The sequence below is a fragment of the Epargyreus clarus genome, unplaced genomic scaffold (genome assembly GCF_041222505.1).
Source record: "Epargyreus clarus isolate Ecla_fem2 unplaced genomic scaffold, WU_Ecla_fem_2.2 ptg000010l, whole genome shotgun sequence".
Classification (NCBI taxonomy): Eukaryota; Metazoa; Arthropoda; class Insecta; order Lepidoptera; family Hesperiidae; genus Epargyreus; species Epargyreus clarus.
The window spans coordinates 6306859-6334133 of record NW_027332218.1 but is presented as its reverse complement, the minus strand read 5'-3'; the positions used below and the strand labels follow the sequence as shown (position 1 = coordinate 6334133).

Below are 27275 nucleotides of genomic sequence, written 5' to 3'. Positions count from 1 at the left end.
AACTAGAATTAGAATTTCAACAGAGATGAATGATTGCTCTCCGCTGCACTCAAACCGCAGCGGAAGCGAAATAGGAATCAAATAATTTGAATTTGAGCCATGTTCTAACTTTGGACTGTAATAATCATTTTATACCAGTTGTACTTTATCCATTGTTTATTCCTATTATATTCACGAAATAATTATTTTTATTCATTGAGGAGGGTAAGGTTTATCATGCGTTTTTATTATCGAAGTACATTTATTTTGCACCATTTGGCACGCTTTGTAATTTAAATGGGTTGAAGGATTTAAGGATAAAAACGAAGTGTCGTTTGATTTGACTAAATTGTAGTGAGATAGAATATATTTATAAGCAGTCGGATTAAATTCTTATAATAATTACTAGTATTACTTAATGCGTCAAATAATGAGTAACAAAAATTTAATAGCCAGATCCACTATTTTACTACCATTACAGTAATAACTCTCTTCGTGTTTTATTTTACACATTCATTTAATAAATACTCGCTACCCGACCCATAGTTGAAAGCCCTCAAGGGTCTTACATTTCCCTGACAGGTCAGAGCGGGTATACTTTAACCTTTACGGATTACTGGAACCCTCACTAAAGTAAGGGTCTACCCTTCTCGTCCAAATTTGTACTTGCAGATTTTTTTAATCGATTTGATAATTAAATGTTCTAAATATACATTTGTTTCGGAAAATATTATTATTTCTGTGTTTTCAAAAATACATATTGAATGTTTCGATATTCTTTCCTGTAGTTCCTCTGACATTTTATATAATTTTCTTCGTAGTCTTTTATTATATAATGTCAAATCAAAAGAAACAAAATTAAATCTTCTTTATCGTGAAAAATAGATAACAATAGTTCTAAATTGAATACAAACATCTCGCTATTTATTTAATGTAACAAAAACAATACAATTTCGAGGCTTATTAAATAAATTTACAAGCATTTTCTTGCAAATCTGTCGCATGCAAGCATTTGTTCTACATCTAAGTATGCTAACGATAGTAACCGATATCTTTCGAGCGAATCATTCATCTTCCGACAGATAATTATCTTAATGTGAACCATTTAGCATTGTGAAATGATTTTGTTTTCGAAATCAATCGTGCTGTTACAAATTGTCTTTTATAATACTAGACGTTTCATTGAGGAGTATTCTTGTCTGAATGATGATAGTTAGATGGTTATTGGATATATATTATTATGTTAGGTATTATAAAATGATAATATTGTTGCTAATAAATACTCATAGCGTAGGATTTTTCCTGTGTTGTGTACGCATTACCTAAACCCAACACAAATAAATTCAGTATTTAGACATTAGACTGGCCGGGGACCGAACCTGAGACCCATTCCGTGTTAGACTGGTATGGTAACCGGCCACAGACAGTAAAATACAATGGAACTCTTCATAAAGAGTTATACATTTTATATTACTTTAAATGATTATTTTTACTTAAATATTAAAACAGAAAATAATTTTCCTAATATAACAGTAACACGTTTGAAATAGCGCATTTACCGTGGATAACATTATTTTACAGACTTTATAAAATTTCAAAGGACATTGAGCAATACATACATTGTGTGAACCATCTTATGAAACCTATTTTAAATGTAATTTTTAATTACCAATTAAGTCTTAATTATTTTAGAGAGCAATTATAAGGAACTTTCTATTTATTATTCAATTTTAAGAATCTTACGTCAATACGGTCTTAATATTTGGTATTTATTAAGAAAGAAATATCTTATAAAAATCTGCAAATGCGTCTAGCCTAAGTATAAATTAAGTTAAGGAATATCTGGATATGCATATTTTTCTACTTAACATGAATTTTTTTTTGGTTCTATAAACAAAAAAATAAATATAATAAATGTGTTTCATAAGTTTTAGGAAGTCCTCTCACACTATCCCGTCATTAATATGACTCGGAAGACATCCATTACTTTGCCCCACATTCTGTGCCCATCGTGTTCATTTATTCACGTTTGCGGAGTCATCCACAAACTATGTTTCTCAGCTACTTTCATTTAACATATGACACCTATGACAAAGCAGTGTGATAAATTACTACCCCAGATTTATATTTTACAAGGATCTATTAATAAAAGAGATTAATTTTAATTAACTTTTACTTACTCACGGCTATAAAATCAAGGTTTTGAATATCCTATTTCTAGATATGGATCTTTCTCCAGGTTCATCATCATCAATATCATCATCAACCCATTATCGTCCCACTGCTGGGCACGGGTCTCCTCTCAGAATGAGAAGGATTAGGCCATATTCTACCACGCTGGCCAAGTGCATATTGGTAGACTTCACATACCTTTGAGATTTTTTTTATAAATCTCTCGGTTATGCAGGTTTCCTCACGATGTTTTCCTTCACCGTTTTAGCATGTGATAATTAATTTCTAATACGCACATAATTTCGAAAAATCAGAAATGCGTGCCTGGAATTTGAACCTCGGACCCCTTGATCGAGAGTTCGAGTTTCTTAACCATTAGGCTATTACTGCTATTACTGTTATCTCTGCTTCTCCAGGTTGGTGGAACCATAATGTAAAATATTGCTCCTCTAGAATTAGTGTAAGGTGATCATTGGCGCATAAAGGTGCCACTGTGGCCAGGGGCGGAAAGATGAATGGAGGCCCCCAGTTTAAAAAGTTGAGTTCATTTTACAAATATAAAAAATGTCCCATAGAATTATTTGCCAACAAATATGCGTTTCAGTGATGGTTTGATTCCGGCGACGTTTTTTATTCACCTTTTTAATATAATTAAAACCCGAACATTTTAAAAGTTTAAGGCAATTTTATGAAGCTTGCCTGCCATTATGCTTATATCTTCTAAATATATATAACTCAAAGGTGACATAGTGATCAACGCACAGCCCAAACCACTGGACGGATCGGGCTGAAATTTGGCATGCAGGTAGATTTTATGACGTAGGCATCCGCTAAGAAAGGATTTTGATCAATTCTACCCCCAAGGGGATAATATAGGGGATGAAAATATTACTTCGTAATGCGAGCGAAGTCGCGGGCAAAAGCTCGATTTATGATAAAATCCAAGTAAACAAAACATCTCTCTACTAGACTTAACTAGTATAACTGGTAACAAGTGTAACCTCAGTTAAAATTAAGTGCTTCATGTCATGGGAATGCTGTTATAGACCACTTTAATGTTACTATCGGTCGTTAGATTTAACATGGCATTTTGGTAACCTTATGTGCTGACAAAATACCATATTTTATATAACTGAAGTAACAGACAAATATGTAGTAGTGTAAGCCCAAGGTCATCAGTGTCCTCCCGTAGAAGACTAGATAGTAAACATAGTAGTTGTAGCGTGTTTGTGTGTTCGCGCGTGTTTGTATGTGTTTGTGTGTGCGTGTGTGTATTTGTGTGTGCATTTAATACGTGTTACAAATTCGGACAAACATATTATAGTGATAGGTGATAAAATGATAGGTGATGAGTAATAACTAAGGAAATTGAATAAATTATCATAGAATACATATTATGTAGTTTCTAGATGAGAGTTTTAAGTAAGCGATAGGAAGAGATGTGGCAGTAGCACTGCCATAGTGGAACCACGAAAGGCTCTATCTTATAATCCCTAATAGACTACGGATTACAGACCTCGTAATTGAGTCCAGATACGTTCCAGAGGGAACGTATTTATCCGTAAATAACTTTAATCTCAAAGAAAACCCATTAAAATGTATACAGCAGCATTTCAAGGGGGAATGAACAAATGTAAAAGCTAAATAAATGCCGTAAAATGAGATTCGTCTTAACTTTTTCCGTCTCCGTTTATTTTCGACTAGAGTTTAATAACACCGGGCTCGTATTTCGTCTTTAATCGACTTCAAAACAGGGGGGTTACTACCATCTCTTAAAACAATATTATTTGAATCATACATTGAAATTTCGTACCACGGCCTCGTTAAAGTAAGATTGTTTTTATAATATTACAATTAGCAGTTTTGTATTATGTCGGTCGAAATTTATCATTCTTTTATGCAGGAAATTTAACTTTTTAAGCAAAATATGACAATTTCAGTTGGTTTTATACAATGGATAAGAGAAAAATGAACAACGGTTTAAGTTTGATCAACTGCGTATGACGGAACACAATCAAGACCGTGGTGCGAAAGAGATGACACTAGTTTCGATGTCTCGTCTCCTTTTGGATAAGGTATAGACAAACTACTCATTCTTTTACATCGCTCGGCATGAATAAAACAAAACTGTTTTAGGGAGGTACGAAAGAAAATAATGTTGATGCAATATTGAAATAAAACTTTCCTGAACTATGATGGTTTTTAAAAGGTGGTGGTAGGCCCCCAGTCCTAATTCGTCTTCCAATTTCGTCGCTCGAACAAATATGCAATCTCCTACGTTATTTGATTTTGGATGTCAATCGGTTTTCAAATTAGCCCTCAAGGGCCCGGGATGTTCTTAAGTAACTTGGAAGAATTTGTTCTCATTAAATTTTGTAATCGAGCTTTGTGAGTCCTGCACAAATATAATGCTTATAACTTTATTTTTGAACGTCCTTGTATACATTTTTTTAGGGTTCCGTATCCAAAGGGTAAAAACGAAACCCTATTACTAGGACTCCGCTGTCTGTCCGTCTGCCTGTCTGACACAGGGCACTATCTATTAAACTAGATAGACATTTGACGTAATAGATAACCGTAATAGATAGACAATTGATTGGCGGCAGTAGCCACTTAAAATCAGGTGGACTGTATGCTCGTGTGCTACTCCTATATTATAAAAAAAAACCTCTCAAACCAGACCACAGCTTACGTAACTTAAAATTCAGAAATAGAACACTAAAGGCCTGGCCAAATAGAGCGCGTATTTTAGCGCCGCGCTAGGCGAGAGCTAGGGCAAAATCCTGACGCCGCGTTTTAGTCCCGAGTTGTGTTGTACTGAGTTAGTACTAAGCGGTTACACAGAGCGCGTACGCGTACGGCTGTCGCGGCGCTAGGCGTTCTTGTCGCTGGACGTTGTACTTTTTCACAGATTTGCGTACAAGCAAGCATTATAAGGCAAAAAATACGCGAGCGCGTACGAGTACGCGCTGTGTGGCCGCTTACTAGTAACTCAGTACAACACAACTCAGTGGGGTCAGGATTTATTTCTAACGCTAACACCCTAGCGCGGCGTTAGAATACGCGTTCTGTATAGCCAGGCCTAACAAGTAGTGACGTCCTACAAATCTTAACCAATGGCTGATTTTAAGTTATAGATTAGCAAACACTACTCGAGATAACACAGGAAGCCGTAAGGCTTATACATAATAGAATTCATTGTCGGTGATTCTTAGAATATCTTGTATTATATTTCAATCCTAAGACGTTATCACAAAAACAAAACGCGAAGATAATTCGATCTTTAAGGACAGATTAGCTACCAAAATCCATTACGTACAGTATCATTTTACACGAAACACCTATCATATTAACATTTCCGCAATGTTCTTATACGAAACAATGAACAAAATAATTATAATGATATAAATCTGAATGGTTCCCATAAGGGCCTTCACACGGCTGATTGTGGCATTATCCGTGTATCAACATACTTAGTGCATGTGAAGGTGTTGATTTTTTCCACGACCGTAAAAAGTTTCATTTATGTCTTGTTTCGCTAGTGATGTGTGTGGATTGAGTACCTATTACAGGTTTTTCGAGTGTATGTTTTTATGTGTATGTATGTCTTGTTTCTTTTTATGTATATGTATGTACGAGCTTTTGCCCGCGGCTTCGCTTGGGATACGAAGTAATATTTTCATCCCCAATTTTATCCCCTTGGGGGTAGAATTGATCAAAATCCTTTCTTAGCGGATGCCTACGTCATAACATCTACCTGCATGCCAAATTTCAACCCGATCCGTCTAGTGGTTTGGGCTGTGCGTTGATAGATCACTATGTCAGTCAGTCACCTTTGAGTTATATATATTTAGATATCTCATTCTTTGGAACGCCCTACGTCCCAAATGGTTTGATGAATTTTAAAATTAAGGTGTTGTTGGATTTATTAAAATTTTGGGACTGCTGAGTGATTGGATATGTGGCTACGTTACATACATTATTACTTATAATCAAGTGCGTTATATGCCATAAAAACAAAAAAGTGCTGAAATTTTACGTAATTATGATGTAACGTATTTTAAAAACCAAAGATTATTTCAGTGTGTTTTTTCTATAAAACATGTTATTATATACGTAACAACATGTTTAAATGTCTGGGCATGATATGTATTTTCTACTACCATAAAAGTTGCACTGACATATTGTTCCTCCAATGTGTATTTAATACAATTGAGTAATGTTACTGGAAAATTAATTATTGCTTAATCAAAATAACAAATGGTTATAACCCTAGAAAATACAATAAAAACCGATGTATATTATATTTTTTCTGCTCACTGGTATTAAGTAATGAGTGATTATTTTACTATTTTTTTGGAATATAATATCAGTGTACATAGTATAATATCAGTTACGAATAGAGTTATATAAACGTAACAATTTATAATTGTTACATAAATATAACGCAAAATTATATAACCGTTACAAATATTTACGTTATTATTTCACTCAAAATAATATAACGGAGTTATTTCGTTGCATCATCGCGTGCTATTTTACGATTGTCCGTAATATTTACAGTGATATTCAGAGTTCAATATATAAGTATAAACTAAACTCATTTCAAAATATTTAGGCAGTTTTTGCACAAAAAATAATAGGTATAACGGATTTATTTCGTTACGTCATTGCGTGCTATTTTACGTTAGTCCATAATATTTACAGTGATATTTTGAGTGTATTACTTAATTATCTATAATATGACGTAAATTTAATTGTTTGAAAATATTTATGCTGCTTTTGCACTAAAATAATATAGCAGAATTATTTTCGTGCTACTTTACTATAGTCCGTAATATTTAGTGATATTCTGAGTGTCCCCATTCAGTTCTTTGTATACTTTTGTACGAGTATTTGAATGTATAATATTATGTTATAGGAAAGTTTCTAGTATCCGTCGAGTTAACACTAGATCGTAGTGAAAAGCGAATTTGTGTCTTTGTATACGCTAATCGCATTCAAACACGTTTCTTTGTAGAATCAAACATCAATTATATTTCGTTTAGAAATAAAATATAATTGGCGTTTGGTGATTCGACATATTGGATATATAGAAGCGAAAAATTATTCAGTGATGTTACGAGTATACTCGTATTTGCATTTTACTAGCATTGTATATTAACATATGGTATGCTTAATTCATAGTAGGTAGTAATTCTTAGAAAGGTGGTAGAACCCTTTGTGATTCGACTCCGTCGGTAGCCCTGCCACACCTATTTCTACTAACAATGGCAGTGTTAACCGCTGCTGTATTTTGGTTTGAAGGGTGTAGTAAGGGAGACATACTTTTTGAGGCGTTCTAGCTTAGTCCTCAGGGGTAGCAGCGCATCTGGGTCCGACCTCAGGTAGGAATATCTAATCTTATCTGGGATTGATTACAAATGTCCATGGGCGGTAGTAGCAACTTACCATCAGGTGGAATGCATGCTCGTGCTACTCCTATATACCTATATATATATATACGTATTGCAATATTTTTCTCTCCGACCTTTACACGCTCGGAAAAGGTTTCACGATTGCTATTCAGGACTAAGGCTAACAGGACTAGTGGCTTAGCATGCTCTCTGAAGCACGAAAGCACGGATGACTTTTAGCCACTAACGGTCACCCATCCAACTCTCGACCACGCCCGATGTTGCTTAACTTTGTAGATTTCACACACAGTATAATTATTTTAGGGCTTAATTTAAGTATTCTTATAATTGCAAACCCTTATTAATTTTAGTCCAAATAATTAGTACTTATTGTTTGAATATCATGGTTTCTATTTCTATATACCTACTTGATTTTCTAACATTATTACACATATCCTTCCGTTTCTTAAGCAATATGCTGAACCTATACGTACATTATGAACATAAATAAATTCAATACTCATAGATGACGTGAAGGAAATATAAATCTTTAATATAGTTAGGTTTGAGTATTCACTACAGAAATATAAGTAATAGGGTCGTAAGGTCAAGTACAGCATTTGGAATGGAGATCGCCTACAGTGAAACGCTGTGAAATATCGCGCGGCCCTATCTCGGGTCAAATGGGTTCCGTGTTGCAGTTAGCGTTTGGGAAATGTACTGTAGATTGAAAAGGTTTGCTTTATAGTGGAGACAGTTTTTTGTTATAATAGTGAGTGTTTTCCTTATGATAGTATTAGAAGGGTTATGTTGGGATTAATCATAGATAATTATTTTAATTTGTCAATGACCTACATGTCTATATATAAAAATTTAAAATTTTCAAACAAACAAAAGTATAAAAATATGTATTATCTTTCGTGGTTTACTTTATATACTTATTTCTTTAAAAGAAAGAAATATGTAGGTATCCCTCATTCTTTGGTATGCCCTGCAATCCATAAGGCTTGACAGATTTTACCATAATAGGTGTAGTTGGATTCTTCTAAATTGTGAGAATAACATATAAAAATCTCTAGTTATTTATGTTTTGTTATTAAATATGGTTATATATTTTCACTAAAACCAATATCATTATTAATGAACTAGCTAGCTAGCTAGTGGCTAGGAAATATACATAAACATTAGCATGCTATGCAGTTACACGAAAAAGATAAAATACATCATAGCTATAATAAAATTCGACGCTGTTATACAAATTCCAAAATTACTACGCAGGAAAACAAAACTTCACCAAAGAAAATATATTCACCATGTTTTTCGGGATATTCTATGAATTACTAAATATCCTTGAAAGTTGAAACGTTTGTTCTCAAAATATTACCAATAGGCTTTATTTACTGTAATGTTTTGAACTTGGCCGATTTCCGTGAGTAATAAAGCAAAGGTCAACAAAGATAGATCACGAATTGTTGTTGTTTATAAACCGTGTTTCATAATTTGTTTATTTCTGCCTCATAACAGCAACGTTAAGCTGCTGTGTTCTGGTTTGAAGGGAATGGTGGAGATATACTTTCCCGAAGCGTTACAGCTTAGTCCTCAGGGGTAGGGGCGCATCTGTGGCTGACCTTAGGTAGGAATATCTAATCCTATCTAGGGTTGATTATAGATGTCCATGAGCGGCAGTAGCCACTTACCATCAGGTGGACTGTATGTTTGTCTGCTACGCTTAAATTATAAATATAAAAAATATGGGATACTAGAATGCAGGATGTTAGAATCCAAAAAAACTGTGATGGCCTTGTGATTTGAAATCCGAACTCTTGACGCTCGAAATCCGAGATTGGAATTCCAGGGATGATCACAAATTTTTTGAAGTTGGTAAAACCCCTTTATGGTTCAACTTCAGAGGTACCACCGCTAAATCTTTTTCTGCTCAAAAAACAGCTAAATTCAGAGTAACTGTGTTCCGGTCTAAAGGGTTTGATATGTGAGGCATACATAGGGCGACCTCTGACGACTATGTTTAAATGAGTTGGATAAATGTGTCACTCTTGGCACATCTTTCTAAGCGGAACGCCGCAGAGGGTAAAACTGATGTTTTTAGGCAGAAATGGTTTAGAGGTGCCTTCGGAGTAGAACAACAAAGGATTCTCCACCTTCAAAGTATTCACTAACTTTCAATCATTATGATAAATCCTTATCAATGTATAGTTACCCCGCTTTATTCGAGTCACGTTCGAAGCAAATTTCTTTGATGAGAAACAATCAGAGTAATCACAGTTTTGATGTGATTCAATCCAATGTTACTCGTATCTATAACTGTACTATTCGCTATATCATCTTGATGCATTCACAGAAATTTCATAGGTTCTCTATCTTTATCTGTCTATAATTCTATGGATGCGTTGCCTTTCTGAGGACTAACATAGGACGCCCGATAAAATGTAAGTCATTCTACATCCACACCGTTTGCAAATGAAAGAACAACTTCACGCAAGAAATACGTGTGGCGGTCGTACTTGTACAGTTTGTACACCCAAACCATACTCGGATAAGTATGTCTCCCTTACCACACCCTTTAAACTAGAGTGCAGCAGGTAACATTGCTGTTATTATTCTGAAATGGGTGTGGCGGTGGTGCTGAATCGAACCACAAAGGATTCAACCATTTTTAAAAAGCTTGGATGATAGTCGAATTGTAATTAGCTTAATATTGAACTGAAACGTAATACAAACCAATACTTGATGTTAGTGTGCAATCACCCTTAGGAACATTTCGATGAAAACTTATTCCTATTACCAATAGTTCAAATATCTTGAAATAAGACGACTTTTGTGACTTCGTAACTTTAAACGTTGCGAAAATTATTTCTATTAGCAAATCAAATTAAATATCTTCAGAAAGCGCGTAATATTTGTTTCGCTTCCAAGAAAAATCTTCAAGAATGTTTATTATAAAATGGATTCTAGGAATTCAAGTAAGAATTTGTCAAAAGCAATTCCATTGAATCATTGAACATGAAAGTTTTCAATAAATTTCAATGTCGATTTTATAATTGAGTATTTAATATTTTAACAAAATTTTCGTGGAAATCATTTAATTTTGTTTTATCCTAAGCCTCAACATTCAAGATGTCGCTTATTGAATTTTCCCAAATAAATTAATTCCCGAGTTCTTTGATAACATTTTCCCATTATATTTAATCCGATCCGAATCAATGAGCTCATAGGCTTAGGCGACGACATAAATAAAGTTGGATGGAATTCGTAATTGAAATCTCATATTGGGAGTTCCTTATATTTTCGAGAAAAAATGAAAGTCTTCAAAAATATTTTAATGTACCTAAATAAGTCAAGTTTTGAAAATGGTTGCTATTGTAAATATGAAAAAAGTAGTTAAATAAATAAAATTACGTCTTAGGGCGCTTTTCACCAGAAGCATTTGTTTATAAAGTGCCAAAAATAAATATTTTATAATACACAAGTATCTTGATGTTGTTGATGCAACCTTTAATTTAAATCAACAATTAATTAGAAACGCGTTGATTTAGCACTAAAATTCGCATAATAAATGAATGAAAGTTTCTTTTGGTACGTTTTTAAAATATACCTGGTATACTTGAGAATAGTACGGAACCCGCAATGCGCTATCTAACTTAAACTTAGCCGGTTTTTCTGCTCATTGACTATCGATAGCGACGCAGATGAACCGGAAATTGCTCTAGAACGTGAATTTGACATTTGACGTGCCTAAAATGAAGTAAGGGCGTTCGTTAAAACAGACTCGTGTGTACGGAGTGGGCGTTCAAACAGTCTGGGACCCGCTGCGAGCATACGCTGCGTGCAACACGCGCTATGTAGTGGTGGCACTTAACTGATTTCGAGAAATAGGCAAGCGGGCGCCCGCCGCGCGTGTAATAACCGCCGCATGCGCGCGAGCCTATCTTACTGTTCTTCAATACAAACAAAGTCATTTTTACCGGACGCCCTAAAACAAAATAATTTAAAGTACAAAAATGAAAACAATAATGTATGAAACAGTTAACATTTTAAAACTATTTTATATAAAGAGCCTAATATTTTATCGATTTAGAAAATGCACTTGTATGCAAAGGTATCTGCATGTAAATTTTAAATAACTTATCAAAACCTAGATGAAAAGCATCTATATACAGTGTCTATAAATACTTATTCTAGACCGCTACACAATACACCACAATCCGCAACCTACTGTATTTTTATTAATTTCCTTATTATTTTTAAATTACTTGAAACAATCTAACATGCAAATACTAAATCGGTATAATTTAAATTAGTTCCTTATTCTACAAACATTTTAGACATTTAGGCAATATTCGCTAACAACTCATAGCTTAATCTTAGTGTTAGCTACGCCAATACTTCCGCACTCTACCGGCTAGTACAGATAATGAAATCTCAGAGAAAACGCGTGTGAAAATGTATCCGAGACGGGATGCCTACAATTAGGCAAATAACAGAGCCTGTAGTTCCTAGTTCGTGCCTACACCTAACTGGTTCGCATGTAATATCCTGCAAGTCTATTAGAGATCTGGATATACTTGTCCAAGCGCCAATAGGCACATAACACACAACGAGCGATAAACGATGTAAGAGCAATAAGATTTTCTAAAAAAATGTGAGCCGTCACGGGACGCCTGGCAGATGTGAAACATCGACATTATTTTGTAAAAGTAGGTAATATGCAGAAAAAAACATATTAATTTTTTAATGTTCATATTTATAACAAATAAGAAAAAACTTTCGTGCGCTGCACGCCATCAGCTGATTTTGAAATACAATTCTGTCAGTCTTAATAAATTTATTCTCTGAGAAGAATGACATTAAAATTAATTAATAATTTAAAAACATTGTATGCAATGATTTTTATGTGAATTTTAATCTACCAAGATAGTAGATTTTACATTTGCTGGCGCTCAAAACACACCAAATATACGCGTGCTTAATGCACAGATAAATGCATACTTTAATTATAAAAAAATAATTAACTTACTGATGACTTGATGGTGTGTCATAGAGTGATTTTGCTTTCTTTGCAGAAGGCTGATCACTTTCACTCTCTAAATTATCACGGTCAGACATTTTATTATCAGAAAAATAAGCGGGCAATACTTAAAACATACAAAATACGTCAAGTGGTGTAAAACGAGTTAAAACGACTCCAGTCGCTCTCGCGCGGCGTAGTAATACACACGAATGTCACTGAACACGTTAAACGTCATTATTTTGAATTTTAAGCCTCAAAATGCCTTCTTGTGCAATGCATAAATGCAAAAATTATGCTCGAAAAAGAAACAAGATTCATGGAATCACCTATCACACGTAAATGAAGAGAAATTATTAAATTTTGTTTATTTTTCGTGTTCGATCCGCCATGATTACATGAGTAACCAGAAAGAGACAAAGTATGTTTTTGTCAATGAAAGTGATAAAGACGCAAAATGCATGACCATGCATTTTGCGTCTTTATCACTTTCATTGACAAAAACTTTCATTGATTGAATTGAACTGTCATAGATCAATGAAAAAAATTTCATTGATCTATGACCATAGATCAACAGAACAGAAGTGACATTTTATTGAAGCTCACGATGTTCATACGTGTATGTTATAGTTTAAGATCCCACTGCTTAATTTTTATATTAGTGTGTTTTAGTCAAAATATAACTTTTTATAGTTTATTTTAATAAAATAAAATCGATATATGGGAAATTCTGTATCCTAATCTCTAAATTTTCTTCGATATCTGTGGTAAATAATAAAAAATATTACCATAAAATTTATATAGGATAGTATACGGTATTTTAAAATTTCTTTAATTGAATAAATTAACCTAAACATAATTTAATAAACAATCTTTGTATAGCCAGAAATTAATCCTCAAAAAGACCACGGTAAGATTATATAAAATTCGCATGTCACGATGTTAGTTACTGTACTCCTGCGAAACGCTCTTACTGATTTTCATCAAAATTTATATGCATATTCAGTAAGTCTGAGAATTGGCTACTATCTATCTATTTTTCATATCTCTTAAGTGATAAGGGTTGTTCACCCTTAACGTTTTTTTTATTTATATGGCAACACAATGTTTGCTGGGTCAGCTAGTACATTTATAAAATGTACACAACTTTGCAATTAATGGTCGTGTGTAAAATAAAACTGAAAATAATAAACATAAATTAGTAAAGATACTTCGCTGCCTTGAAATTAAATGAAGCCACAAACGGCTTATTAGTAAGTTTTTTTTGAATTCTTGACAAATAAAAACATTTTTAGAGAAAATTTACAAATAAATAACTAATACTGCGTAATTTACTTAATAGATAAATAATTATTTCAAATATTTTAGGGACATTTTAGCACGGAGACCTGGCAAAACTTTTTTACGCAACTATTTCAATTCTCAAAACTGGGTACATTTTCTTGTTAGGAGTGAGTAATCTTTACTAATATACGATAATAAATATAAACAATTTTTAAATCGTATATTTTAAACCAGTCGATACATCTGTATAGATACATTCTTTCATCAAATTATATATTTATATAATAATAATTTATTTAGTTAAACTGTTCTATAACATTTCTACGTAAACGATGTACTAAAACTATTATCGACAGTTCTGGACATTTTTTACCTTCTGTTCCATTATTTCATTGTCTTTGACAAGCATGAGTATCAATGAGAAATATACGTCCATACGTCCCGTTTTTAACGGGACAGTCCCTTTTTTCGATGCTTCGTGCCGTTGTCTCCGAAATGAACCGTTGCCATTGTCAATTAAGTAACAGTAAATATAATAATTGTGAAAAAAACATGGGGTGCTCCATTTATCAGTTTTCATAAAGCGCCCCACATTTTTTGCACAATTATACTATTTACTTTTCCTTAAATGATTCCTAGATTGAAAATTATTTTCTACTTTTTAGTTAATTTTATCATAAAAGCGTGTTTTTTATTATTTCTAACTATATTTTTTCAAGTAAAAAGTATTTGACATAAAAAAATCGATGTCCCGTTTTGACTGAAGTAATCATTGGTCACTATATTCCATGGTCAATATTTACGTTTGCGTACACTTGAAACGCAAGGTCAAACACTAGTTGTCTTTTTTTATCACATTGTTCTAATAGCTCTGTCCCTTATAGAACATTTGTCTATGTAGTTAAAGGTAATCGTCGCCACGCCAGAAATCTTTTTTATGTGCGGCTATAGATGTTTCACATCAAAAGAAAATACTCCCTGATGTTTTGCTCATGCCTATGTTACTGATGTGAAAGTATCTTTATAGACTCATCGAAGGTACCAAACAACTTAGTAAGGTTTGGTAAATGCGGTTTGAAGCATAAACTTGATAGCACGTCATTACGAACGACGTCCTTTAACGATAAATTACGTACGAAACAATTTCAGTTATATTTAAAGAGTATCCTAAGTGATTTTTAAAACACAACCTAGGCCAATATCATTTTGGTAAGTACAGTTTAAAATTATCTGTCCTGATCAAAATCATATTGATATTAAAGGTTAGTAAATAGCTAGACAATCTGATAAAGGTTCCATTATAAACACCAATGATAGATTTCTGTAATAGATATAAATGTAGCTTAAATCTTTCCGACTGCGAAGAACAGTAATTTTTGTGCTCATGAAGGAAAGCCTATTAAGTCACATTCACTGTAACTCATACAGCTATCAATAGCAGTAACTATAATTCCATTTTCAATATTACTTCCGTTAATCGCTAGTCGGTGGTTATCGAACAACTCCCTTAACAGTCCGTGCAGTCAAGCTTACATCGTATCCTACCGGTCGTAAATAGTGTTAGGCGCTATGTACAATTAACACATTCCTGTATAAGCAGGTATGCTTATAATACATTTAAATAAGCCATAAATATTAGTTGGGTGGTAACTAGCTTGAGAAGCTTTTACTGACACGCAAATTAAATAGAATAGTTGAAAGTGGTATAAACTAAAGTAAGTTTTAGATTTTTATAATTATCCCGTTACTGTCCAACTGTTAGGCACGGGCCTCAGGGCAGATTTTTTTTATAACATAGGGGTTGCAGACGAGCATGCAGTCTACCTGATGGTAAGTGGCTATTGCCGCCCATGGACATCTGTAATCGATTCCAGAAAGGATTAGATATTCCTACCTGGGGTTGGTCACAGATGCGCCGCTACCCCTGAGGACTAAGCTGGAATGCCTCGGAAAAGTATGTCTCCCTTACCACACCCTTCAAAACGGAACACAGCAGCTATTAGGTAACACTGCTGTTATTAGGTAGAAATAGGTGCGGCGGTGGTGCCGCGGGAGACGAACCACAAAGGAAGAACTCCAACGTAAAAATAATAATATAAGAATCCTTTTTATTCTTAAGATTTGGCCATTCTCCACCACATTGGGTAACAACGAATTGGTAGACATCACACACCTTTAAAATGTTTTTATATATAGATACCTATCTTAGGCATGTAGGTTTCGTCTGCGCGTCGTTTCGTCGCGATGATTTTGATTCTCGAAAAGCTTGTGATAATTATTTTTTTACAACAATAATTAATGGCTATGAAAACTCAACGCATCTCGCGTTTAATTTGACTTAGAAATTAAGCCCCTCAGCGTGAGAGGTCGAAGTCTAACCTACAAAAACCTTCATAAGTGAAGATAATAATAATAAATCTTCATAAATAAATTCTAAAAATACTGTTTTAATTGTTTATCTGCCTGAAAGATATGGCTTTAAAATTGCATTGCATTGGTAAGAATTTAAAAAACATTCAGTACTGTATCTACAGACGGAACCGCGCGCGGAATCTAGTTAAAATAATGAATATTGTAAGCGCCGCAAATCCCTAATTAACATGCGATATTCGAGCTTCGTAACAAAGTATCAGGCTATTTTTACGAATGAGATTATCTGAATGAGTCTATTTCCAGAAACATGGCCGGAGGATTTTTATATCAGCCTCCCTAAGCTTGGCTTTGGACGGTATAATTGGAATCAGTCATTTGGAATGTACTTGAGAAAGCAGAATAATACATTTTTATCTCTATTCACAAAAACTTTTTTATGTGAATGAATTGAACGAATTAATCGTTCATTTGTGTACTATAAATCTACAATAGTTAAGCACGTTATGCTTAAAATATGTGAATGAATTGAACGAATCAATCGTTCGTTTGTGTATAACGTGTGTTTTTGTATCTACAATCTTTAAGTGCTTTACGCTTATAAAGTGATTACTTCGCTCGTAAAAATTCATTCATTGAAATAAATGAACAATATTAACTAAATTGTAAACTCCGTGATAGTTGCAAAGCAATGTTAGCTTAGTGGTTCGAAATACAGCCTTTCAGGAATCAGGTGGACTATGGGTCGAATCCCAGGAAGGCCCCTCTGATTTTTCGACGATTTGTGTATTTTAAAAATTCATATCTTGCTTAAACGGCGAAAGAAAATAGTGAGAAAACATACACATCTCTAAACAACTCTAAAACAAATAAGTTATGTGTGTGTGAAGACTATCAATGCTCACTTGGCAAGCGCGGTGGACTGCCAACTAATTCCAGTCTGTGAGGACACTCATGCCCGACAGTGGAAAAGTAATACGTTGATAATTTTATGTTTGTGTTATCAGATAAGTTTAAGTTACTGTTATCTAAAGCTAATTTCAGTTATTCCGTGATATAAATAAATAACATCGGACTTTTTTCATTGAAAACATAATGTTACCTCAACCATGATCTCCCGCGGTTAATGTGACAAGATTAATTGACGTTACGATCAAGTATCAGTTAACTATGAGCCGTACCTTGTAGTTCCAGTGTGTACTTCTGGTTCCCATGTTGCAGGAACTCAGGAAATCCTGTTATGAAACTAGTTTTGTACTGGATATCGGAAGACTTACACTTTTACTATTACTAAAAAGGATTTTAAACCGTACTTAGTGCTGTAAAGTAAAAATGTAATATCTAGTAGGATTTATCTGGTAAAAATATGTAGTGTATTTGTATTAAGGTTCGTTGACCTATGTTCAGACAATAAACGTATCAGACACGTGTAGATAGTGGTTCATACATGTCACCTTTTTGCGTCTCTTAAATTTATTTAAATAGATACAGATTTTATGTAACTTATTATAAAAGTATTCATTCGTAATCTATCAATATACAGAAGGGTATATTAGTTATTAGAAGTGGAAACTCATCTGTGATCAGCTTCAGGTAACTGTTGTTCTATAGGGAATGAATAACAGGTATCCATGGGCGGCAGTATTAGAAAATAATTATCACTTGCTTAAAATGGTGAAGGAAACCATCGTGAGGAAACCTGCATACCTGAGACACTTATATAAAAAAAATCTTAAAGGTATGTGAAGTCTACCAATACGCACTTGGCCAGCGCGGTGCCCAGCAGTGGGACAATAATGGGTTGATGACGATGGGCGGTAGTAACCACTTACTATCAAGTGGACTGTTTTACTTTGTGACTTTGTTTGTATAAAAAGAATTATAATGAAGAAAGGAATGACTCCATATTTTATATCAGACACTGTGAAGTTCAAATGGGATTTTGGCTCATTTTCCATTCAATCTACTTAGCAAACTTTAATCTTCCCACCTGCACTAGAGCTTTGCATGTAGACTGCACGTTTCATTAATTTAGATTGGTTTTCCTTGAAACAGGGGAGGTTCCTAGACATATTTAAATTAGACTCCTTAAACATAAATTTTTTATTATTTCTAACTATTTCATAGTATTAAATATTTTATGTTTTTTAGTGTAGAAAGGAAAAAAATAGATCTTTATTTTCGGTATAGTCACCCGAATTTTCTTCTAAGTACCTCGGAAAGGTAAAGTAAAATTCTATCAAAAAATGCAAGCGACTTAATAAAACGTTTTGCCTTTTAAAACAACTACAAGCCATTGCATACTAACACCTCTTCAAAAATCTATATTTCGGTCCTTGAAAACCTCTCAAAATTGTTATAATAACGAAGTAAAGCAAAATTTTCAGCGCTGCGCTAAAAATCCGTGGTCCATTACTTCCATTCATAGGTCAATGCATTTAAAACAAAATATTTGCATTCCATGCAAATGATGCAAATGCTATGAATACATAAAATATAGTTACTACACCTTAACTTAGGTTAAATACATTCTAATGGTAGTTTCCGTTTCGTGCAGTTATTACTTGCAACTAAAATTGTAATGTGACGAAATTTTCTTTATATCACGGCGTGCGTAAATTGACGTTTTACGCACGCTTCGCGTGCGCAAAACCCCCATTTCCGACCCCGTAATATAAAATTTTATACAACACGCGGACGAAAAATGTTTTTCTGACTCGTGTGATTGCAGTCCTCGCCTGCGGCTCGGCCTGCAAACTCACACTTGTCAGAAAAAAATTTTTCGTCCTCGTATTGTAATGTACTATTTGAGCACTTGTAAGACAAATTAAATTGAAATTTGTTATTATGTCTGTTTGTTATTTATTATTTTTTTAAATTTCTTAAGTACATTAGAATATGTATTATGTCTGTACATAATCTATCTAGCCAAAGATAAAAGAGTCAATTTCGTTATTTTTAAAAGAAATATTTTAATTTCGAAGGTGGTAGAACCCTTTGTGGTTCGACTTCGGCGGCACCACAGCCACACCTATTTCTGATTAATAACAGCAGTGTTAAGCGCTGCTGTGTTCCCTTTTGAAGGGTGTGGTAAGGGAGACATACTTTTCCGAGGCGTTCCAGCTTAGTCCTCAGGGGTAGCGGCGCATCTGTGGCCGACCTCAGGTAGAAATATCTAATCCTATTTAGGGTTGATTACAGATGTCCATGGGCGGCAGTAGCTACTTACCATCAGGTGGACTGCATGCTCGTCTGGTACTCGTATATTATAATAAAAATCCTTGAATTATGTGGTAATACGACTCTATGGTTTCAATAATGCAGTATGTGCTACAAAGGGATATACATTTTATAATGTTTATTAAAATGCTTTCAACGTTACTTTTAATGATTGCGACGATTTTATTATTCGTGTAACAATCAAATAAAAAATTACGTTCATATTTTACAATACTTTTATCCGCCCACGAAAGTTTAAAACTTAAACAAAGTCGTGATCATAGTTAGTATAAACTAAACCGTTCTCGAAACTTCTAGATAATTGCAGCCGGTTTTGAAACTTAGCTTATAGTCATACAGTCATACGCCGGAAATTTTGTAATCGTGTCGTAATCTTATTTGTTTTGTAACCGCTACCCAACCGCCTACATTTTACCGAAGGACTCATTATTGGATTATGGCGAAATTGATCCAACGAAATAAAAGATAGCCCACAATTCTTGGACGCAAAATAAAGTAAATGAAAGTGTAAGTAAAAAAAACAAATATGCTACCCATAATGTTTACTATGAAAATATGCATTCCGATTGATCTATGTAACAATTTACATATGCGCTACTTTTATGGTACACTGTCTTCCTCCACTATAATAAACTTGTGTGTACTAACAATAATTATTGTACCTATATAAAATTGACATTCAGTTACTTGGGGGTAACATGAGTGAATCATGACCTATCGAAATTGGTTCATAAGTGCCGTAAATACCCTTTTACATATGTATACTAATATTATAAATAGGAAAACTTTGTTTGTTTGTTTGATTGTAATGAATAGGCTCAAACACTACTGGACCGATTTTAAAAATTCTTTCACCATTCGAAAGCTACATTATCCACGAGTAACATAGGCTATATTTTATATGAAATATATTTGATAAATAGATTTTGAGGCGGTACAAAGTTTGCCGGGTCAGCTAGTATTAAATACGGGCGTAATTAGGCACTTCTAAAAAAATATTTTACCTAATTACGATTCATCAATCTGCTTCGTTATCTGTAAATCTGGCTTATTTAAGTACGTCTAAAGCTTTTATCAGTAATTTTTATACCGGACCGGATAAGTAGGTTAATTTCTTATTCGTTAATTAGGCGACATTTCTTCACAGGCTCTTAGGGATTGTGAATAAATCTCCTTAAACACAAGACTAAAATAAGGTTCTTTTCAAGTTTTATTGCAATTAGGTGGCTTAAGTTCCCTACGCTGTGCTGCCTTTAGAAATATCTAGCGTAAGGCTCTGTGAATAATTGAATTACATTACTTTTTATTGCTTCTACTCTATTCTTTTGGAATATTTTGCGGGATATTTCATTTTGAAATTTATTATGCAAAGACGACGATCCGAAGTATATACTTTAAAAAGTGTCCTAAGAAAATGTCTCTAAAACTTTAGCGGTTAAGGAAAAGCTTATAAAAGGTCATTAAACAACTTTTTCTGGTTGTCTTTTTAAAATTATATACCAGGCGTTTGAATGAGACTTATAAGAAATGACTTATGAGTAACAATATTTATTGTATGATTCCGTATGTTGTAACAGAAATGTCAACATTTCGAATTTTGAATTTACTTATTTCTTAGCAGTATTTTAGCCAGTCTGAAATATTGATCAAATGGGTTGATGTGAATCTACTTGTATCCAAAACGGAAACTATTCCAATTTTTTTTTTCTGATAAAATTGCATAAAAGTATCATCCATATGGGGCTTAGGGTACGCTATCTTCAATGAATTAGAAAATCGAAAGTCGTCAATAACTTCTTAGATAAAATGATGCAAAAACATAGATACCATTGTAGGACACGAAACAACGATCGATAATGTCTGCAACTAAGATATATTTCGCCTTTATCGTGAAATGTTAATCTTTATCCGCTATCTATAGATTTTATCGATTGTTAAGTTACGTCATTTCACTTTCTTGAATATATAAATATTTGGAGTATGAAGTAAATTTAAATTGTGTTGAGTTTTAAAAGCTTTGACGCTGTTTTAAAAGTTCTCATTTTTTTTTCATTTAAGACTCAAGCAGATTCTGTATATATTTTCATTTTTTTCCCCTGATTTTTAAATTAACTTTTAGGAAGAGCAACTGTCAGACTTCTTCAGACTATAGACAAAAAGATTCTCTTTATAGTTTAATTTTATTTTCTTTCTCATTTTAAATTAATCTTTGGGTTTATATATTTTGCCTATATAGGCGTATACAGGAAAATTTTCAATCGTTTTCCATCCAAAAAATAGAAAAAACAAAATACCCCATTTAACTACTTTTCAAAATGACAATACCTCAAACAAAATCTCAAATGTATGCGAACCAATATGCACTTGGCCAGCGCGGTGGACTATGGCCTAATCCTTCTCATTCTGAGAAGAGACCCGTGCCCAGCAGTGGAAAATAATGGGTTGATGATTATGATGATGATGATACCTCAAGTATTTTTAAGCACAAGAACATTCTTTGTCCGCTATTTAAAGGTGGTAGAACCCTTTGTGGTTCGACTCCGGCGGCACCACCGCCACACCTAATAACAGCAGTGTTAAGCGCTGCTGTGTTCCGGTTTGAAGGGTGTGGTAAGGGAGACAGACTTTTCCGAGGCGTTCCAGCTTAGTCCTCAGGGGTAGCGGCGCATCTGTGGCCGACCTCAGGTAGGAATATCTAATCCTATCTGGGGTTGATTACAGATGTCCATGGGCGGCAGTAGCCACTTACCATCAGGTGGACTGCATGCTCGTCTGCTACTCTTATATTATAAAAAAAAAAAAAAAAAAAAAAAATTCAAAGTGCAGCACACTTTCAAGCGCGAATAACACAGCGATACGTATCATAATTTTGAAAGTCAACAATTATCTCGATCTATCCGCTAGATCCACGGACCATTTGGTGGTGACCTTCAGTTTCGCTAATGAGTGTGAGAACCATCCGGTGGTGAGCGACCTCGCTACATTGTTAAGTACCTTTTGTTTACCGTTCGCGTTTCTTAACATTGTATAATAGTGGCACACTTGTAAGTTCTCAATTGCGAGCGAGCATTTCGTTCAGTAATAATAGCTTAACCCGGCCATAAATGGCTTTGGGTTTGATATGGGTGGGAATAACGGAAAAAAGTGTATGAAAACACTTTTATATGAACATTGAATGTTATGTAAAAAAATCAAGTCGATATATTAATTACTGTGTTTTGCGGACTTAAAATTACAGAAGTAAAACGTTATATATAAAATTCTCGTGTCACCATGTTAGTTACTCTTCCGAAACAGCTTTATCGATTTTCACCAAATTTTATATGCATATTCAGTAGGTCTGAGAATCGGCTACTATCTATTTTTCATACCCCTAAGAGATAAGGGTTCACCCTTAACATTTTTCTATTTATAAAGCAACACAACGTTTGCCGGGTCAGCTAGTAAAAAATAAAATAAACGATTTCCTGATAAAATATGTTGTAAAAATGTCTCCATTAATATTCCAAGCTAGTTTAATAGTTTCTTTTAAAATTCCTTACGAGTAATTAAGAGTAAAATGCCATAATGCCCATACCTATTATTTATCTTTTAAGATAGTTTCTGCAATATACTAGTTACCCAGTTAAAGATTAAGCAAGCAAGACAGATATTTTTAGTATTGAAGTAAGCTAAAGTTAATTTAAAGCTATGAAATTCAAAATCTACAGATAGCTTAACATCAAGTGCCACCAATTAATACATCAGACACACCTTTGCTAAAGAAAACACGTTTACATTAAGAATATAGGTACTCGTACGTAGAATAGGCTTTTAGCTAACTAATTGATTGTAGGTGTTTAAATATAAATTAAGAAAGAGTGACTGATGCTTATTTTATTACGATTTATATTAATATAAAGAGTGTCATTTTTTTGTTAATGTAAAATTTACAAATAAATTATTTAATTAAGTAATATTTCGATTTTACAATTCTTTATTCATATTCTTGACTTTCTTCTTCAGTTGTGTGAAAGAACTAATTCTCATAGCTGTTATTATATTCAGGTGGAGTTCATTAGATTATCTAAGAAGCAGGGTTGATTTTAGTTTTCCTTCAAGAAAAACCAATTAATTGTCTAGCCATTGGTGGCTATGGAGGCTTCTAATCAATTAGCGCTCTTACCGAATTTATGAGTAGAAAAAGTGAATGGAATTGTTTTTCGTCTGATAGATTGGAAGAATCTAGGTTTCAATCTGGCTAATTCATTCAGGGCGATTAATTACTTAAGTGAGTGTTTTGTTTATTTATATATTTATGCACGAACTATTTCTTTTTATATCTTTTATGAGATAAAACTAAGCAACGAGCATACATTGATCCTGATATATTTGTCATTCAGGCCTATAGTAACTTATTTTAACATACTTTTGAAGAGAGACCTGTCTCACTTTAGGTACTTTTCAAAAGAGACAGATATCTTTCTGTACACTTAGTATGAATTTTTACATTTTTACAAAAATGACTGTTTTTGTATCTGTTGTTACCGTTTTTGTAAAAAGAACTAAGGGTAGGTCATAGATTAATAAATATACTTCGCCGCCTTGAAATTGAATGAAGCCACAAACGGCTTATAAGTAAGTTCTTTTTTTGAATTCTTGACAAATAAAAACATTTTTTAGAGAAAATTTACGAATAAATAACGAATACTGCGTAATATACATAATAAATAAATAATTATTTCAAATATTTTAGGGACATTTTAGCACAGAGACGTGGCAAAACTTTTTTACGCAACTATTTCAATTCTCAAAACTGGTTGCATTTTCTTGTTAGGAGTGAGTAATCTTTACTAATCTATGGGGTAGGTAGATTTTTAGTAGGTACTGTCATAATAACCGCCATCTTTTAAACAGTCAATAAATCATAATTATTTTAATCCCCAATATAGATCTAGTACTATCGATCTAACATCACGCAGCTAAGATTTCAACCAAGATAGCGCCTGTTAAGAATTGGTTGTTAAATACAAACTAAACAATAAATCACTAAACCTCGTCTAATGCCAGGCTTAAGCTAGACATTTGTCGTATTAGATCGAGAGATCTAATTTATAGCTCTTCTAACCAAAATCAATTCATTATTTCTACCGTCTTTGGCTACCAATTAATTAGACGCGCCTCTCGTTTATAGAACCACGTTTTTGGTTAGAAAAACTTAATTGATTTGACTATTGGATTGAGTGATAACTTATGAGGATAATACACTAATACTAGAGACGTCTTTGATTTCATTAAAGAAATAAAAAAATATATAAAATTAATTAATAATTTAAAAACACAAAATATAAAGTTGTAATGAGCATGGAATAAAAGGCTTTATATTTTTATTTATTTACTAGAGTAGTCAACTGATTGGTATTGGTAGACTTTACATGCCTTTAGAAACTTTTTTTAGAGAACACTCAGTCGTGTAAGTTTCTATACATATTCCTTTGCCGTTAAAACAAGTGATCATTACTTTCCAATACGGATATATAAAAATAGATTCCATCAATTTCATCAATAAACTGTATTTGGAAATATAACACCAGAGTAGCTCTAACGCTACTGATACATTTTAAGGTCTTTTCACATAAGGTCGGCCCACAGATTTACCGCTAGCCGATTTATATAATTATATATCTTGCTTACATTAAAATGAAAATCAATCTCTCGTGAAGTAAACTTGCTCTTGTCAGTGTGAACAACAGATCTGTGAGTCGGTAAAAGGTAAAAATGACGAGCTAACCTAATGTGAACAGACCCTTAGTAGCCAATCCGATTGTCACACGTAAACTAAACGTCAATACCGTTAAGCGTTGCAACGGGATATAAACCGACCGACAGCTTTATATTTCCCGAAGCATGCGAATATGGACTATGTTGCTGCTTGATTTAGCGGAACGCTTGTCTTTCGCCTGAGTTACAGTTGTTAGCTGACAGCAACGCTACTTTATGGTATAGTGGGAATAGATCTGTCTTCAAAAGTGCGGGACTATTAGAACTCTAAAAATCATCGCAACTCAGGTATAAAGTTAAGCAATATTAAGCGTGGTCGGAAGTTGGATGGGTGACCACTAGTGGCATAATTTCTAGCGTGTCCCCATGCTTTATAGGCCACGTTAAGTCTGTCTAAGTTGTTATCCTAGAAAAACGTTAAATATCGTCAAAGGAAATGGTAACCTGTACCCCTACTATTCACCTATTGAAACAGTCTGGTGGCGTATGATCCATGCTAGTGGGGATAGACCGAATCCCAACAGTGGGACATAAAAATTGCCCCAATGTGAACTAGTACAGGAAGTTACACATTATAAGGATTAATGAGTACTATCCAATGATAACAATCGAAACGACGGTTAAACCTGCGCTTCGAGGCACGGTTTAGCCACTAGCGGTTACCGATCTAATTCTCGACCGCGCCCGATGTTGCTTAATTTTGTAGATCAGTTACGTACATAAGCTAGAGCAATGCGCTTTAGTAAATGAATACAAGTGCGAAATTTAGCAAATACCTATTATAAAATGTTTTAACTGTTTCATCTGGAAGATAAAATAAAAAGTAAGCATGGTAAAAGTAACAAACAAGCACACAATCCATCTAATGGTAAATTTTCACTTATGCTCATGGAAATTAATAACCTTCTTCATAAAGAGCAGATGTCCTTGCTTAAGCCCAGCACTGGTGCGTTACAACTCCTGAGAACTAAGGTCGCTTCATTTGAAGGTGGTAGAACCCATTGTGGCATTGTTACTCCAGCGGCACCACCGCCACACCTATTTCTACTTAATAACAGCAGTGTTAGGCGCTGCTGTTTTGAAGGGTGTGGTAAGGGAGACATATTTATCCGAAACGTTCCAGCTTAGTCCTCAGGGGTAGTGGCGCATCAATGTCGAGCTCAGGTAGGAATATCCAATCATATCTGGGGTTGATTACAGGTGTCCATGGGCGGCAGTAGCCACTTACCATCAGGTGGACTGCACGGTCGTCTGCTTCTCCTATTATTTCAATAAAAAAAATGTAAATCAGCTGACATCCGCACCCTTCCAAAAACACTAGGAAACAACGAAAGTACAAAATTCAGTTAATATCATCACCAAATTTATTTAAAAGCAAAAAAGAATATACTAAAGTGTAACAAAACATTTCATGTTCTCATATCTATATGCTACTGCAATTAACACTTGTGTTACCTACCCCCACAATTCTTAAAATAAAGTTCATTCACAACAGAACAAGTATCTGAGGTCGACTAGAGAACATGTAGGTCACAAATCACCAAGGACTCTAAGCAAGTTAACGTTTATATAAGCCGAAAATGCTGGTATTATTTTTTCAACGCCACACCTGCTCAGAATTCTATAAATTGTACCCGATTATTCATACGGCACTTTACCGAACGTATCAGTGGCAATTCGAACGCAGCTTGCGCTAAAATTAAAAGGGTTTTGTAATACTTCGATAATATCGTATTACGTTATAACTGTCGAGGTGCACTTAAATATTGCCAAAAAAGCTATTTCTTTTTTATTTATTATAATAGTAGTCAAATTATCTTAAATAGTGTGAAGATAAATTACACATAAGTAATTTTAAAGTGGTTTTACTATCACCGGACTATTAGAAGCGATATTTCATTTCAAGATTTGAATCCTTTTTCTTCATGTTACAAAAAGAGTAAAGTGTAACGCAGGTCACATCATTTTAAGTAGTTCTGGTTTTAAAGTTCATAAAGAGTAAGAAGTTTTCATAGAATCGATTTTATGAATGCTCATCACCATCATCG

The 27275-nt window shown here is 33.9% G+C and overlaps 1 protein-coding gene across 1 annotated transcript in view; it reads left to right on the top strand.

Annotated features, from left to right (window-relative positions):
• Positions 1 to 27275, top strand: part of LOC140745397 (uncharacterized) — a 71016-nt gene that overhangs the window by 1018 nt on the left and 42723 nt on the right. The window lies entirely within an intron of this gene.